Source organism: Delphinus delphis, chromosome 3, assembly GCF_949987515.2.
Source record: "Delphinus delphis chromosome 3, mDelDel1.2, whole genome shotgun sequence".
Taxonomy (NCBI): domain Eukaryota; kingdom Metazoa; phylum Chordata; class Mammalia; order Artiodactyla; family Delphinidae; genus Delphinus; species Delphinus delphis.
The window spans coordinates 112,363,929-112,376,511 of NC_082685.1; the positions used below are offsets into that span (position 1 = coordinate 112,363,929).

A 12,583-nucleotide genomic window follows, 5' to 3' on the forward strand; every position below is an offset into this window, starting at 1 on the left:
TGTTGCCGGGAGGACTACCACCATAGCTCATAGCTGCAAACCCAGTGCCTAGCATGGCACCTGGGACATGTTCAATACTCAATTGCTCTTTGTGGAATGAATGAATGAATGATTGGCAATCTGTGAACATGTCTACAGGAAGGCAGCAGGAAGTGGTGGAAAGAGCATGAGCTTTGGAATGAGATAGATCTATGTCTGAATCCCAGCCCTGCCATGTACATGACCTTGAGCAAATGATTAACTTCTCTGAACATCAGTTTCTTTACCTGTTAATGGGGATAACAATACCTCCCTACTTCATCAGGTTTTTGTGAGGATCGATTGAGATAATACACATGTACCTAAACATTAGCATTCATTAAATGGTAGTTCCTCCTTTTTGTGGATACTTAAACTGTTATCTAGAGATGGAACCATCTAGCACAACAATGTGTTTATGAAAATCAAAATTTATTATTTTATAATATTTTGTCCACCTAGAATGCCTTTTGTCCTATTTCTTCCTATCAAACCGAACCTCAAGGTCAAGCTGAACCACTGTCTTTGCCTCAAAGCTTTTATCCCCTACTCCCACTCCCAGCCAAAACTCGTACAGCATGACTTACATTGTTGAGTTTATAATCATTTCTACCTGTGATGTCTCCCCTCCTAGGCTGTCAGCTCCCTCAAGGACAAGGATCATTTCTGGTTCATGACTGCATCCCTCAAAAAGCAATGTTTGTAGTGCTTTCCAGGTAACAGATGTTTAGGAAATTTTTTAAAATTAAAGTAAGAAACTTGATGCTATTTTCTCACAGGAAGAATGATATAATTGGCTATTACATACCTGTTCAAGAAACTGATTTGAAATAAATTACAGATAAAATTAACAGGATAGAAACGAAGATTCAATAACTACGAAAATAACCACACATTAATAAAATAAAAAATATCAAAAAATAACTATACAAATGGTAAAATTAGGCTTCAGGTTCCATAAAATGTATGTTAAAATGGGAGCTATACAGTACATTGATCACACAGGCTTCAGCATAGCACAGAGACATATCTGTAAACAAAAAGAAAACTCTGCCCTATCATACATGTGTTCCAACTCCTACAACCAGCTATAACAAATACAAAGCTTTCTTATAAGTAGAATGATTTGGATGAGCTAGTTTCCTTAAAATGAGGCCTTCTTTCTCCCCCACCTTATAACGACCCTTATAGCAAGCAGGCCATTCAAAACCACTCCACTGCCTCTGTCTTGCCTTCTCACGCTTTCCTTCCCAGCACAGAAAATCCTTAGTCACCACTTCAGTACGGCGCGTGCTGGGATCTCTGGTTATTTTTGCCCCCTTTATATGGTGCCACTCCCTCTCAACCACATGTCCTACTCTCAACTACCTTTATTCCTACTCCCGGGCTAATAATAGACCGTAGTGCTTACTGAGCACTTACTGCACCATCCTAAGTCCTTCAAAGATCACGTACCAGCCACGGCCTTGCAGATGGTGATTGGGAGCCCAGAGAGAGTGGTAACCCAAATCACACAGGGGCCCGGGTGGGCAAGGAAGTCTTTCCAGAAGGAGGTTTTAAAGGACAAGTCAGTCAAAGAAGAGAGAGAAGGAATCACATGTACTTGGGGCACTGAGCTACGAAAAAACAGGCCGCGTTCAAGGCACTGCATGTCTTTTGGTAATAAATCAGCCAGCTGTGCTATGATACTCCCAGGAGACTGGATAGCTGAGAATATTACAACAACCAGAGTAAACCGATGTTACTTGGGTATTCTCTCTGGAAAGCACAATTACATGGACTTATTTGAAGCCGTTACCCAGTCTAGCCTTAACCTGTGAATTAATACATATCATAACATTTTAGAAGTTTTCTCTTAATACAGCCCTTCATATTCCTATGACTACTGTTCCACTCCTCCCTCCAGCCTCTCCCCACTAGTCCCATGCTCCCCTGACCTCTCCCCTCAGCAGGGAGCCAACAACTCATACTCATGGATAGCAGGGGGCCGAGGTTCAGACCAGGGTTCTCAAATTTTAACTTGTATACACACCATGGGGGGATCTTGTTCAAATGCAGGTCGGGTTCCTTCGGTCTAAGGATGGGGCCCAGGAGTCTGCATTTCTAATAGGCTTCCAGGTGCTGCCGTTCCAAGGACCACACTCTGAGTAGCAAGACTCCGGTTGAGCAGATTCTGCAAGTCACACTGACTGGAGTGACACCTCCCTCCCCCATATGCTACCTGAATAACCTGCTCTGAGCCCCAGTTTTCTCATCTTAAAATGTGAAGCGGCTGCTGTGAACATTCAGTTAGAATGTATAGGAAGCATGTGGTACCTGGTCAGCCTTCCAGAAATGGTGGCTCTGGCACTTCCCTGGTGGTCCAGTGGCTAAGGCTCCGCGCTCCCAATGCAGGGGGCCCAGGTTTGATCCCTGGTCAGGGAACTAGATCCCACATGCATGCGGCAACTAAGAGTTCACATGCCGCAACTAAAGATCCCATGTGCTGCAACGAAGATCAAAGATCCTGTGTGCTGCAAATAAGACCTGGCACAGCCAAATAAATTAATTAAAAAAAAAAAAAGGAGGGCTTCCCTGGTGGCACAGTGGTTGAGAGTCTGCCTGCCGATGCAGGGGATGCGGGTTCCTGCCCTGGTCCGGGAAGATCCCACGTGCCGCGGAGTGGCTGGGTCCGTGAGCCGTGGCCGCTGGGCCTGTGCTTCTGGAGCCTGTGCTCCGCAACGGGAGAGGCCACGGCAGTGAGAGGCCCGCGTACTACAAAAAAAAAAAAAAAGGAAATGGTGGTTCTTACCAGTAGTAGTGAGTACCTTTGGAGATGTCCAGCCACTGCCTTAGTGTCTTTTCCTTTCATTTCCTTCCACCTATTCTTTTTTTTTAAAATAAATTTATGTATTTTACTTATTTAATTTTGGCTGCATTGTGTCTTCATTGCTGCGTGTGGGCTTTTCTCTAGTTGCAGTGAGTGGGGGCTACCCTTCATTGCGGTGCGTGGGCTTCTCATTGTGGTGGCTTTTCTTGTTGCAGAGCATGGGTTCTAGGTGGGCAGGCTTTGGCAGTTGTGGCAAACAGGCTCAGTAGTTGTGGCACACGGGCTTAGTTGCTCCATGGCACGTGGGATCTTCCCAGACTAGGGCTCAAACCCATGTCCCCTGCATTGGCAGGTGAATTCTTAACCACTGCACCACCGGGGAAGCCCAAATAGTTAACTTTTAAAAACTCATGATGACTATATACATTTTGATGTTTTATTTTTAAACAATGTTTTGCAATAATTATTACTTAATTCCTACCAAACTTTCTTACTCCGGAAGACTCTTTAGAGAGAAAACTAAGAAAACAAGGTCTAAGGCTATAAACGGCTCTACAGAAATTCGTAAGTGAACTCTCTTTTTCAGCCCATTCAGAGGCTTCTGCATTGGAGACTGTGAAATGATTTGTTGCATGAACTTAGTTCACTAAATATGATCTTCATCTCTTAAAGTTTTATTGTTAACAATTCTCTCTAGATTTATAATGTTGTGTAATTCAATGCCCAATAAACCATTCTATAAGTTCTGCAGCAATATGTATTTTTCCACATTATGAATTCCTAGTAAATAAAAAGAGGAGAGGAGCTTCAAGATGGCGGAAGAGTTGGACGCGGAGATCACCTTCCTTCCCACAAATACATCAGAAATACATCTACATATGGAACAACTCCTACAGAACACCTACTGAACGCTGGCAGAAGACCTCAGACTTCCCAAAAGGCAAGAAACTCCCCACGTACCTGGGTAGGGCAAAAGAAAAAAGAATAAACAGAGAAAAAGAATAGGGACGGGACCTGCACCAGTGGGAGGGAGATGTGAAGGAGGAAAGGTTTCCACACACTAGGAAGACCCTTTGTGGGCGGAAACTGCGGGTGGCGGAGGCGGGAAGCTTCCGAGCCATGGAGGAGAGCGCAGCAACTGGGGTGCAGTGGGCAAAGCGGAGAGATTCCAGCACAGAGGATTGGCGCCGACCAGAACTCACCAGCCCGAGAGGCTTGTCTGCTCACCTGCCGGGGCGGGCAGGGCTGGGAGCTGAGGCTCGGGCTTCGGTCAGAGCACAGGGAGAGGACTGGGGTTGGCGGCGTGAACACCGCCTGAAGGGGCTAGTGCGCCACGGCTAGCCGGGAGGAAGTACGGTTAAAGGTCTGGAGCTGCCGAAGAGGAAGAGACTTTTTCTTGCCTCTTTGTTTCCTGGTGCGCGAGGAGAGGGGATTAAGAGCACTGCTTAAAGGAGCTCCAGAGACAGGCGCGAGCCGAGGCTAAAAGCGCGGACCCCAGAGACGGGCATGAGACGCTAAGGCTGCTGCTGCCGCCATCAAGAAGCCTGTGAGCAAACACAGGTCACTATCCACAACCTCCCCTCCCGGGAGCATGTGCAGCCCGCCACTGCCAGGGTCCCGTGATCCAGGGACAACTTCCCCGGGAGAACGCATGGCGTGCCTCAGGCTGCTGCAACGTCACACTGGCCTCTGCCGCCACAGGCGCGCTGCGCATCCGTACCCCTCCTCCACCCCCACCCCCCCGCGGCCTGAGTGACCCAGAGCCCCCTAATCAGCTGCTACTTTAACCCCATCCTGTCTGAGTGAAGAACAGACGCCCTCAGGCGACCTACATGCAGAGGCAGGGCCAAATACAAAACTGAACCCCGGGAGCTGTGCGACAAAGAAGAGAAAGGGAAATCTCTCCCAGCAGCCTCAGGAGCAGTGGATTAAATCTCCACAATCAACTGGATGTACCCTGCATCTGTGGAATACCTGAATAGACAACGAACCATCCCAAATTGAGGAGGTGGACTTTGGGAGAAACAATATATATATATTTTTCCCTTTTCCTCTTTTTGTGAGTGTGTATGTGTATGCTTCTGTGTGTGATTTTGTCTGTATAGCTTTGCTTTTACCATTTGTCCTAGGGTTCTGTCTGTCCATTTTGTTTTTTTAGTATACTGTTTTTTAGCACTTGTTATCATTGGTGGATTTGTTTTTTGGTTTGGTTGCTCTCCTCTTTCTTTTTTTTATTACTTAAAATTTTTTTAATAATTATTTTTTAATTTTTATTTAATAACTTAATTTTATTTTATTTTACTATATTTTATCTTCTTCTTTTGTACTTTCTTTTTTTTCTCCCTTTTCTTCTGAGACATGTGGATGACATGCTTGGTGTTCCAGCCAGGCATCAGGGCTGTGCCTCTGAAGTGGGAGAGCCAAGTTCAGGACACTGTTCCACCAGTCACCTCCCAGCTCCACGTAATATCAAACGGCGAAAATCTCCCACAGATCTCCATCTCAATGCCAAGACCCAGCTCCACTCAACGACCAGCAAGCTACAGTGCTGGACACCCTATGCCAAACAACTAGCAAGACAGGAACACAACCCCACCCATTAGCAGAGAGGCTGCCTAAAATCATAATAAGTCCGCAGACACCCAAAAACACACCACCAGACGTGGGCCTGCCCACCGGAAAGACAATATCCAGCCTCATCCACCAGAACACAGGCACTAGTCCCCTCCACCAGGAAGCCTACCCAACCCACTAAACCAACCTTAGCCACTGGGGACAGACACCAAAACAATGGGAACTATGAACCTGCAGCAGGTGAAAAGGAGACCCCCAAATACAGTAAGTTAAGCAAAACGAGAAGACAGAGAAACACACAGCAGATGAAGGAGCAAAGTAAGAACCCACCAGACCTAACAAATTAAGAGGAAATAGGCAGTCTACCTGAAAAAGAATTCAGAATAATGATAGTAAAGATGATCTAAACTCCTGGAAATAGAATGAAGAAAATACAAGAAACGTTTAACAAAGACCAGGAAGAACTAAAGAGCAAACAAAGAGTGATGAACAACACAATAAATGAAATTAAAAATTCTCTAGAAGGGATCAATAGCAGAATAACTGAGGCAGAAGAACGGATAAGTGACTTGGAAGAGAAAATAATGGAAACAACTACTGCAGAGCAGAATAAAGAAAAGAGAATGAAAAGAATTGAGGACAGCCTCACAGACCTCTGGGACAATATTAAACGCACCAACATTCGAATTATAGGGGTCCCAGAAGAAGAAGAGAAAAAGAAAGGGTCGGAGAAAATATTTGAAGAGATTATAGATGAAAACTTCCCTAATATTGGAAAGGAAATAGTTAATCAAGTCCAGGAAGCACAAAGAGTCCCATACAGGATAAAGCCAAGGAGAAACATGCCAAGAAACATATTAATCAAACTATCAAAAATTAAATAAAAAGAAAAAAAATTAAAAGCAGCAAGGGGAAGACAACAAATAACACACAAGGGAACCCCCATAAGGTTAACAGCTGATCTTTCAGCAGAAACTCTGCAAGCCAGAAGGGAGTGGCAGGACATATTTAAAGTGATGAAGGAGAAAAAACTACAACCAAGATTACTCTCCCCAGCAAGGAATTCATTCAGATTTGACAGAGAAATTAAAACCTTTACAGACAAACAAAAGCTAAGAGAATTCAGCACTACCAAACCAGCTTTACAACAAATGCTACAGGAACTTCTCTAGGCAGAAAACACAAAAGAAGGAAAAGACCTACAAAAACAAACTGAAAACAATTAAGAAAATGGTAATAGGAACATACGTATTGATAATTACCTTAAATATAAATGGATTAAATGCTCCAACCAAAAGACATAGACTGGCCCAATGGATACAAAAAGAAACCCTGTATATATGTTGTCTACAAGAGACCCACTTCAGACCTAGGGACATATACAGACTGAAAGTGAGGGGATGGAAAAAGATATTCCATGCAAATGGAAATCAAAAGAAAGCTGGAGTAGCAATTCTCAAAATAGACTTTAAAACAAAGACTATTACAAGAGACAAAGAAGGACATTACCTAATGATCAAGGGATCAATCCAAGAAGAAGATATAACAATTGTAAGTATTTATGCACCCAACATAGGAGCACCTCAATATATAAGGCAAATACTAACAGCCATAAAAGGGGAAATCAACAGTAACACAATCATAGTAGGGGACTTTAACACCCCACTCTCATCAATGGACAGATCATCCTAAATGAAAATAAATAAGGAAACACAAGGTTTAAATGATACATTAAACAAGATGGACTTAATTGATATTTATAGGACATTCCATCGAAAAACATCAGAATACACATTCTTTTCAAGTGCTCATGGAACATTCTCCTGGATAGATCATATCTTGGGTCACATATCAAGCCTTGGTACATTTAAGAAAATTGAAATCGTATCAAGTATCTTTTCTGACCACAACACTATGAGACTAGATATCAATTACAGGAAAAATTTGTAAAAAATACAAACACATGGAGGCTAAACAATACACTACTTAATAACCAAGAGATCACTGAAGAAATCAAAGAGGAAATCAAAAAATATCTAGAAACAAATGACAACGAAAACATGATGACCCAGAACCTATGGGAATGCAGCAAAAGCAGTTCTAAATGGAAGTTTATAACAATACAATCCAACTTAAGAAACAAGAAACATCTCAAATAAACAACCTAACTTTACACCTAAAGCAATTAGAGAATGAAAAAACCCAAAGTTACCAAAAGGAAAGAAATCATAAAGATCAGATCAGAAATAAATGAAAAAGAAATGAAGGAAATGATAGCAAAGATCAATAAAACTAAAAGCTGATTCCTTGAGAAAATAAAAAAAAATTGATAAACCATTAGCCAGACTCATCAAGAAAAAAAGGGAGAAGACTCAAATCAACAGAATTAGAAATGAAAAAGGAGAAATAACAAATGAAGCTGTAGAAATACAAAGGATCATGAGAGATTACTAGAAGCAAGTATACGCCAATAAAATAGACAACCTAGAAGAAAGCACAAATTCTTAGAAATGCACAACGTTTTGAGACTGAACCAGGAAGAAATAGAAAATATGAACAGACCAATCACAAGCACTGAAATTGAGACTGTGATTAAAAATCTTCCAGCAAACAAAAGCCCAGGACCAGATGGCTTCACAGGCAAATTCTATGAAACATTTAGAGAAGAGCTAACACCTATCCTTCTCAAACTCTTCCAAAATATAGCAGAGGGAGGAACACTCCCAAACTCATTCAATGAGGCCGCCATCACCCTGATACCAAAACCAGAGAAAGATGTCACACAGAAATAAAACTACAGGCCAATATCACTGATGAACACAGATGCAAAAATCCTCAACAAAATACTAGCAAACAGAATCCAACAGCACATTAAAAGGATCATACACTATGATCAAGTGGGGTTTATCCCAGGATTGCAAGGATTCTTCAATATATGCATATCAATCAATGTGATACACCACATTAACAAATTGAAGGAGAAAAACCATATGGTCATCTCAATAGATGCAGAGAAAGCTTTCGACAAAATTCGATACCCATTTATGATAAAAACCACCCAGGAAGTAGGCATAGAGGGAACTTTCCTCAACATAATAAAGACCATGTATGACAAACCACAGCCAACACTGTCCTCAATGATGAAAAACTGAAAGCATTTCCACTAAGATCAGGAGCAAGACAAGGTTGCCCATTCTCACCACTATTATTCAACATAGTTTTGGAAGTGTTAGCCACAGCAATCAGAGAAGAAAAAGAAATAAAAGGAATCCAAACTGGAAAAGAAGAAGTAAAGCTGTCACTGTTTGCAGATGACATGATACTATACATAGAAAATCCTAAAGATGCTACCAGAAAACTACTAGAGCTAATCAATGAATTTGGTAATGTAGCAAGGTACAAAATTAATGCACAGAAATCTCTTGCATTCCTATACACTAATGATGAAAAATCTGAAAGTGAAATCAAGAAAACACTCCAATTTACCATTGCAACAAAAAGAATAAAATATCTAGGAATAAACCTACCTACAGAGACAAAAGACCTGTATGCAGAAAATTATGAGACACTGATGAAAGAAATTAAAGATGATACAAATAGATGGAGAGATATACCATGTTCTTGGATTGGAAGAATCAACATTGTGAAAATGACTCTACTACCCAAAGCAATCTACAGATTCAATGCAATCCCTATCAAACTACCAATGGCATTTTTCACAGAACTAGAGCAAAAAATTTCACAATTTGTATGGAAACACAAAAGACCCCAAATAGCCAAAGCAATCTTGAGAAAGATAAAAGGAGCTACAGGAATCAGGCTCCCTGACTTCAGACTATACTACAAAGCTACAGTAATCCAGACAGTATGGTACTGGCACAAAAACAGAAATATATATCAATGGAACAGGATAAAAAGCCCAGAGATAAACCCACGCAAATACGGTCACCTTATCTTTGATAAAGGAGGCAAGAATATACAGTGGAGAAAAGACAGCCTCTTCAATAAGTGGTGCTGGGAAAACTGGACAGCTACGTGTAAAAGAATGAAATTAGAACACTCCCTAACGCCATACACAAAAATAAACTCAAAATGGATTAAAGACCTAAATGTAAGGCCTGACGCTATCAAACTCTTAGAGGAAAACATAGGCAGAACACTTTATGACATAAATCACAGAAAGATCCTTTTTGTCCCACCTCCTAGAGAAATGGAAATAAAAACAAAAATAAACAAATGGGACCTAATGAAACTTATAAGCTTTTGCACAGCAAAGGAAACAATAAACAAGACGAAAAGACTACCCTTCACAGTGGGAGAAAATATTTGCCAATGAAGCAACTGACAAAGGATTAATCTCCAAAATTTACAAGCAGCTCATGCAGCTCAATATCAAAAAAACAAATAACCCAATCCAAAAATGGACAGAAGACCTAAATAGACATTTCTCCAAAGAAGATATATAGATTGCCAACAAACACATGAAAGGATGCTCAACATCGTTAATCATTAGAGAAATGCAAATCAAAACTACAAAGAGACATCATCTCACATCGGTCAGAATGGCCACCATCAAAAAATCTACAAACAATAAATGCTGGAGAGGGTGTGGAGCAAAGGGAACCCTCTTGCACTCTTTGTGGGAATGTAAATTGGTACAGCCACTATGGAGAACAGTATGGACGTTTTTAAAAAACTAAAAATAGAACTACTATATGACCCAGCAATCCCACTACTGGGCATATACCCTGAGAAAACCATCATTCAAAAAGAGTCATGTACCAAAATTTTCATTGCAGCTCTATTTACTATAGTCAGGACATGGAAGCAACCTATGTGTCCATCAACAGATGAATGGATAAAGATTTGGCACATGTATACAATGGAATATTACTCAGCCATAAAAAGGAACAAAACTGAGTTATCTGTAGTGAGGTGGATGGACCTAGAGACTGTCATACAGAGTGAAGTAAGTCAGAAAGAGAAAAACAAATGCTGTATGCTAACACATATAAATGGAATCTAAGAAAAAGAAAGAAAGAAAGAAAGAAATGGTCATGAAGAACCTAGGGGCAAGACGGGATTAAAGACACAGACCTACTAGAGAATGGACTTGAGGATACGGGGAGGAGGAAGGGTAATCTGGGACAAAGTGAGAGAGTGGCGTGGACATATATGCACTACCAAGTGTAAAATAGATAGCTAGTGGGAAGCAGCCACATAGCACAGGGAGATCAGCTCGGTGCTTTGTGGCCACCTAGAGGGGTGGGATAGGGAGGGAGGGAGACGCAAGAGGGAAGAGATATGGGGACATATGTATATGTGTAACTGATTCACTTTGTTATAAAGCAGAAACTAACACACCACTGTAAAGCAATTATACTCCAATAAAGATGTTAAAAAAAAAAAAACACAGCCTCACATTTACTATATCCTGCGAAAATACTAAGGAGAGAAGCCTAAGGAAAGGCCGAGTTCTCCATCTGACTAAAGACTGATTTAATGTGTGGTTCAAAAACCTTGCTGATGACTTTGACTAGGCTCAAAACCTTATTTCAACATTACATAATATTTGTAATTTGTCAAGCAGAATTCTCCAGAGGAAAGAGATCCAAGAAATAATAAGCAAAAAGGAGGAAAAAAAAAAAAGAAAGAATAAGCCCATGTTTCATACTGGAGGGCTGAAGGCAGGGTCCTACAGACTTGAATTATGAGGTTAAGAAGAGAGAGGCAGTTGATTTTCATCATTCACAGTAGTTATGGTCTATAAAGTCACCACAAACACTGAATTAATAAATACTGAACCACTGCTCCTAAGGGAAAGCCAGGGTTAGGTTCCTGCAAGCCTCTTCTCATAACATTTTTGTCAACCCATCTATACATAACCTTGTTTTACGTGTGTTTCTGATGAAAGACATCTTGTTTAATATGTTGTTGATTGATTAACATTGGACCCACGGCCAAGAGCACTGGAACTTATGTCTGAATGAAGCTTATCTAACACACATATTTTCTTCATGAGGCACACCACAGCTTTCTTGCACTTAGGAACACTAGACAGCACTTCAGCACGATGTTTAGGCGCCGATTAAAAAGTGAAATCACTAATGAAAAGCACCAAAATGTGAAAACATCACACTAAGTAGACTATGAGACACGGACACTTGCTTACATTCTGCGAGCAGAAACAAGAAGGCAGAGAGCCCCTCATTCAACCTCAGCTGGGGACATGCACGTTGGAGGACCCAAAGTTTTCACTGCTCTGCCCATGTCCACAAATGACCACAAAAGCAGTGCGAGTATTGACTTTGGGATTACAAATATATTTTAGGGAGTAGGCAAATACAGAATGCACAAGTAGTCAGGATTGACTGTACCTCTCTTCCACCTCAGGGACACTATTGCTACGTGGCAGCTACTCAAAGGCACAAGGCCCCTCTGAGGCCCCCCACCATGCTGGGGTGATGTCCCCATATTCGCTGAGCAGCCCAGTCCAGGCAGAGTTTGAGGTGGGCTCTCCGAAAGGCCTTGGGAGAGGAGCAGTTCTCACTCCAGTTTCAGAGGAGGTACTTTTGTTCCGCAGAAAAGAAGGGGAAGTAGAGAGACTATTCTATGTCTATATATCTTAATCAAGGACAATGTGAATTATCTCAGAAGGGCTTGCAGTGTAAACTTCAGCCCACTTTCCCTGCAGGATATTTAATCTTGAGATGAGTGCCTCTTTATCAAGCATTCTGCCTTTTCTCATTAAATTCTGGAAGAACACCCAAAGAGCTACTCTCCTTATACTTTCCGAGCATGAACAAACATGGGATGAACCAGATGGAAGACATCCCTGAGAGAGAAGGCACCACTTAGAAGGGCCACTTAACTAAATCAAATCATGAGATTTTTCAAGAGGCCTACAATTTTGGAGAGAAAAGACAGTGATATTTTACAAGTGGAAGTTTTTAAAAATTCAAAGGTGGCTGACAGTGTTAAAAAAAAAACCCATAAGCTTAGGACAATAAGAAATACAGGACTTCCCTGGTGGCACAGTGGTTAAGAATCCACCTGCCAATGCAGTGGACACGGGTTTGAACCCTGGTCCAGGAAGATCCCACATGCCGCAGAGCAACTAAGCCCATGCACCACATCTACTGAGCCTGCGCTCTAGAGCCTGTGAGCCACAACTACTGAGCC

At 41.6% G+C, this 12,583-nt stretch overlaps 1 protein-coding gene across 12 annotated transcripts in view; it reads right to left on the reverse strand.

Annotated features, from left to right (window-relative positions):
- Positions 1-12,583, reverse strand: part of PDE8B (phosphodiesterase 8B) — a 379,854-nt gene that overhangs the window by 171,412 nt on the left and 195,859 nt on the right. The window contains exon 1 of one of the 12 annotated variants that reach the window (XM_060009277.2): positions 2,335-2,446. The exons of the other annotated variants lie outside the window; for them this stretch is intronic. The gene's annotated coding sequence lies outside the window, so the exon portion shown is untranslated. Of the gene's footprint in view, positions 1-2,334; positions 2,447-12,583 lie in introns of those variants that run through there. 12 annotated transcript variants of the gene reach the window in all.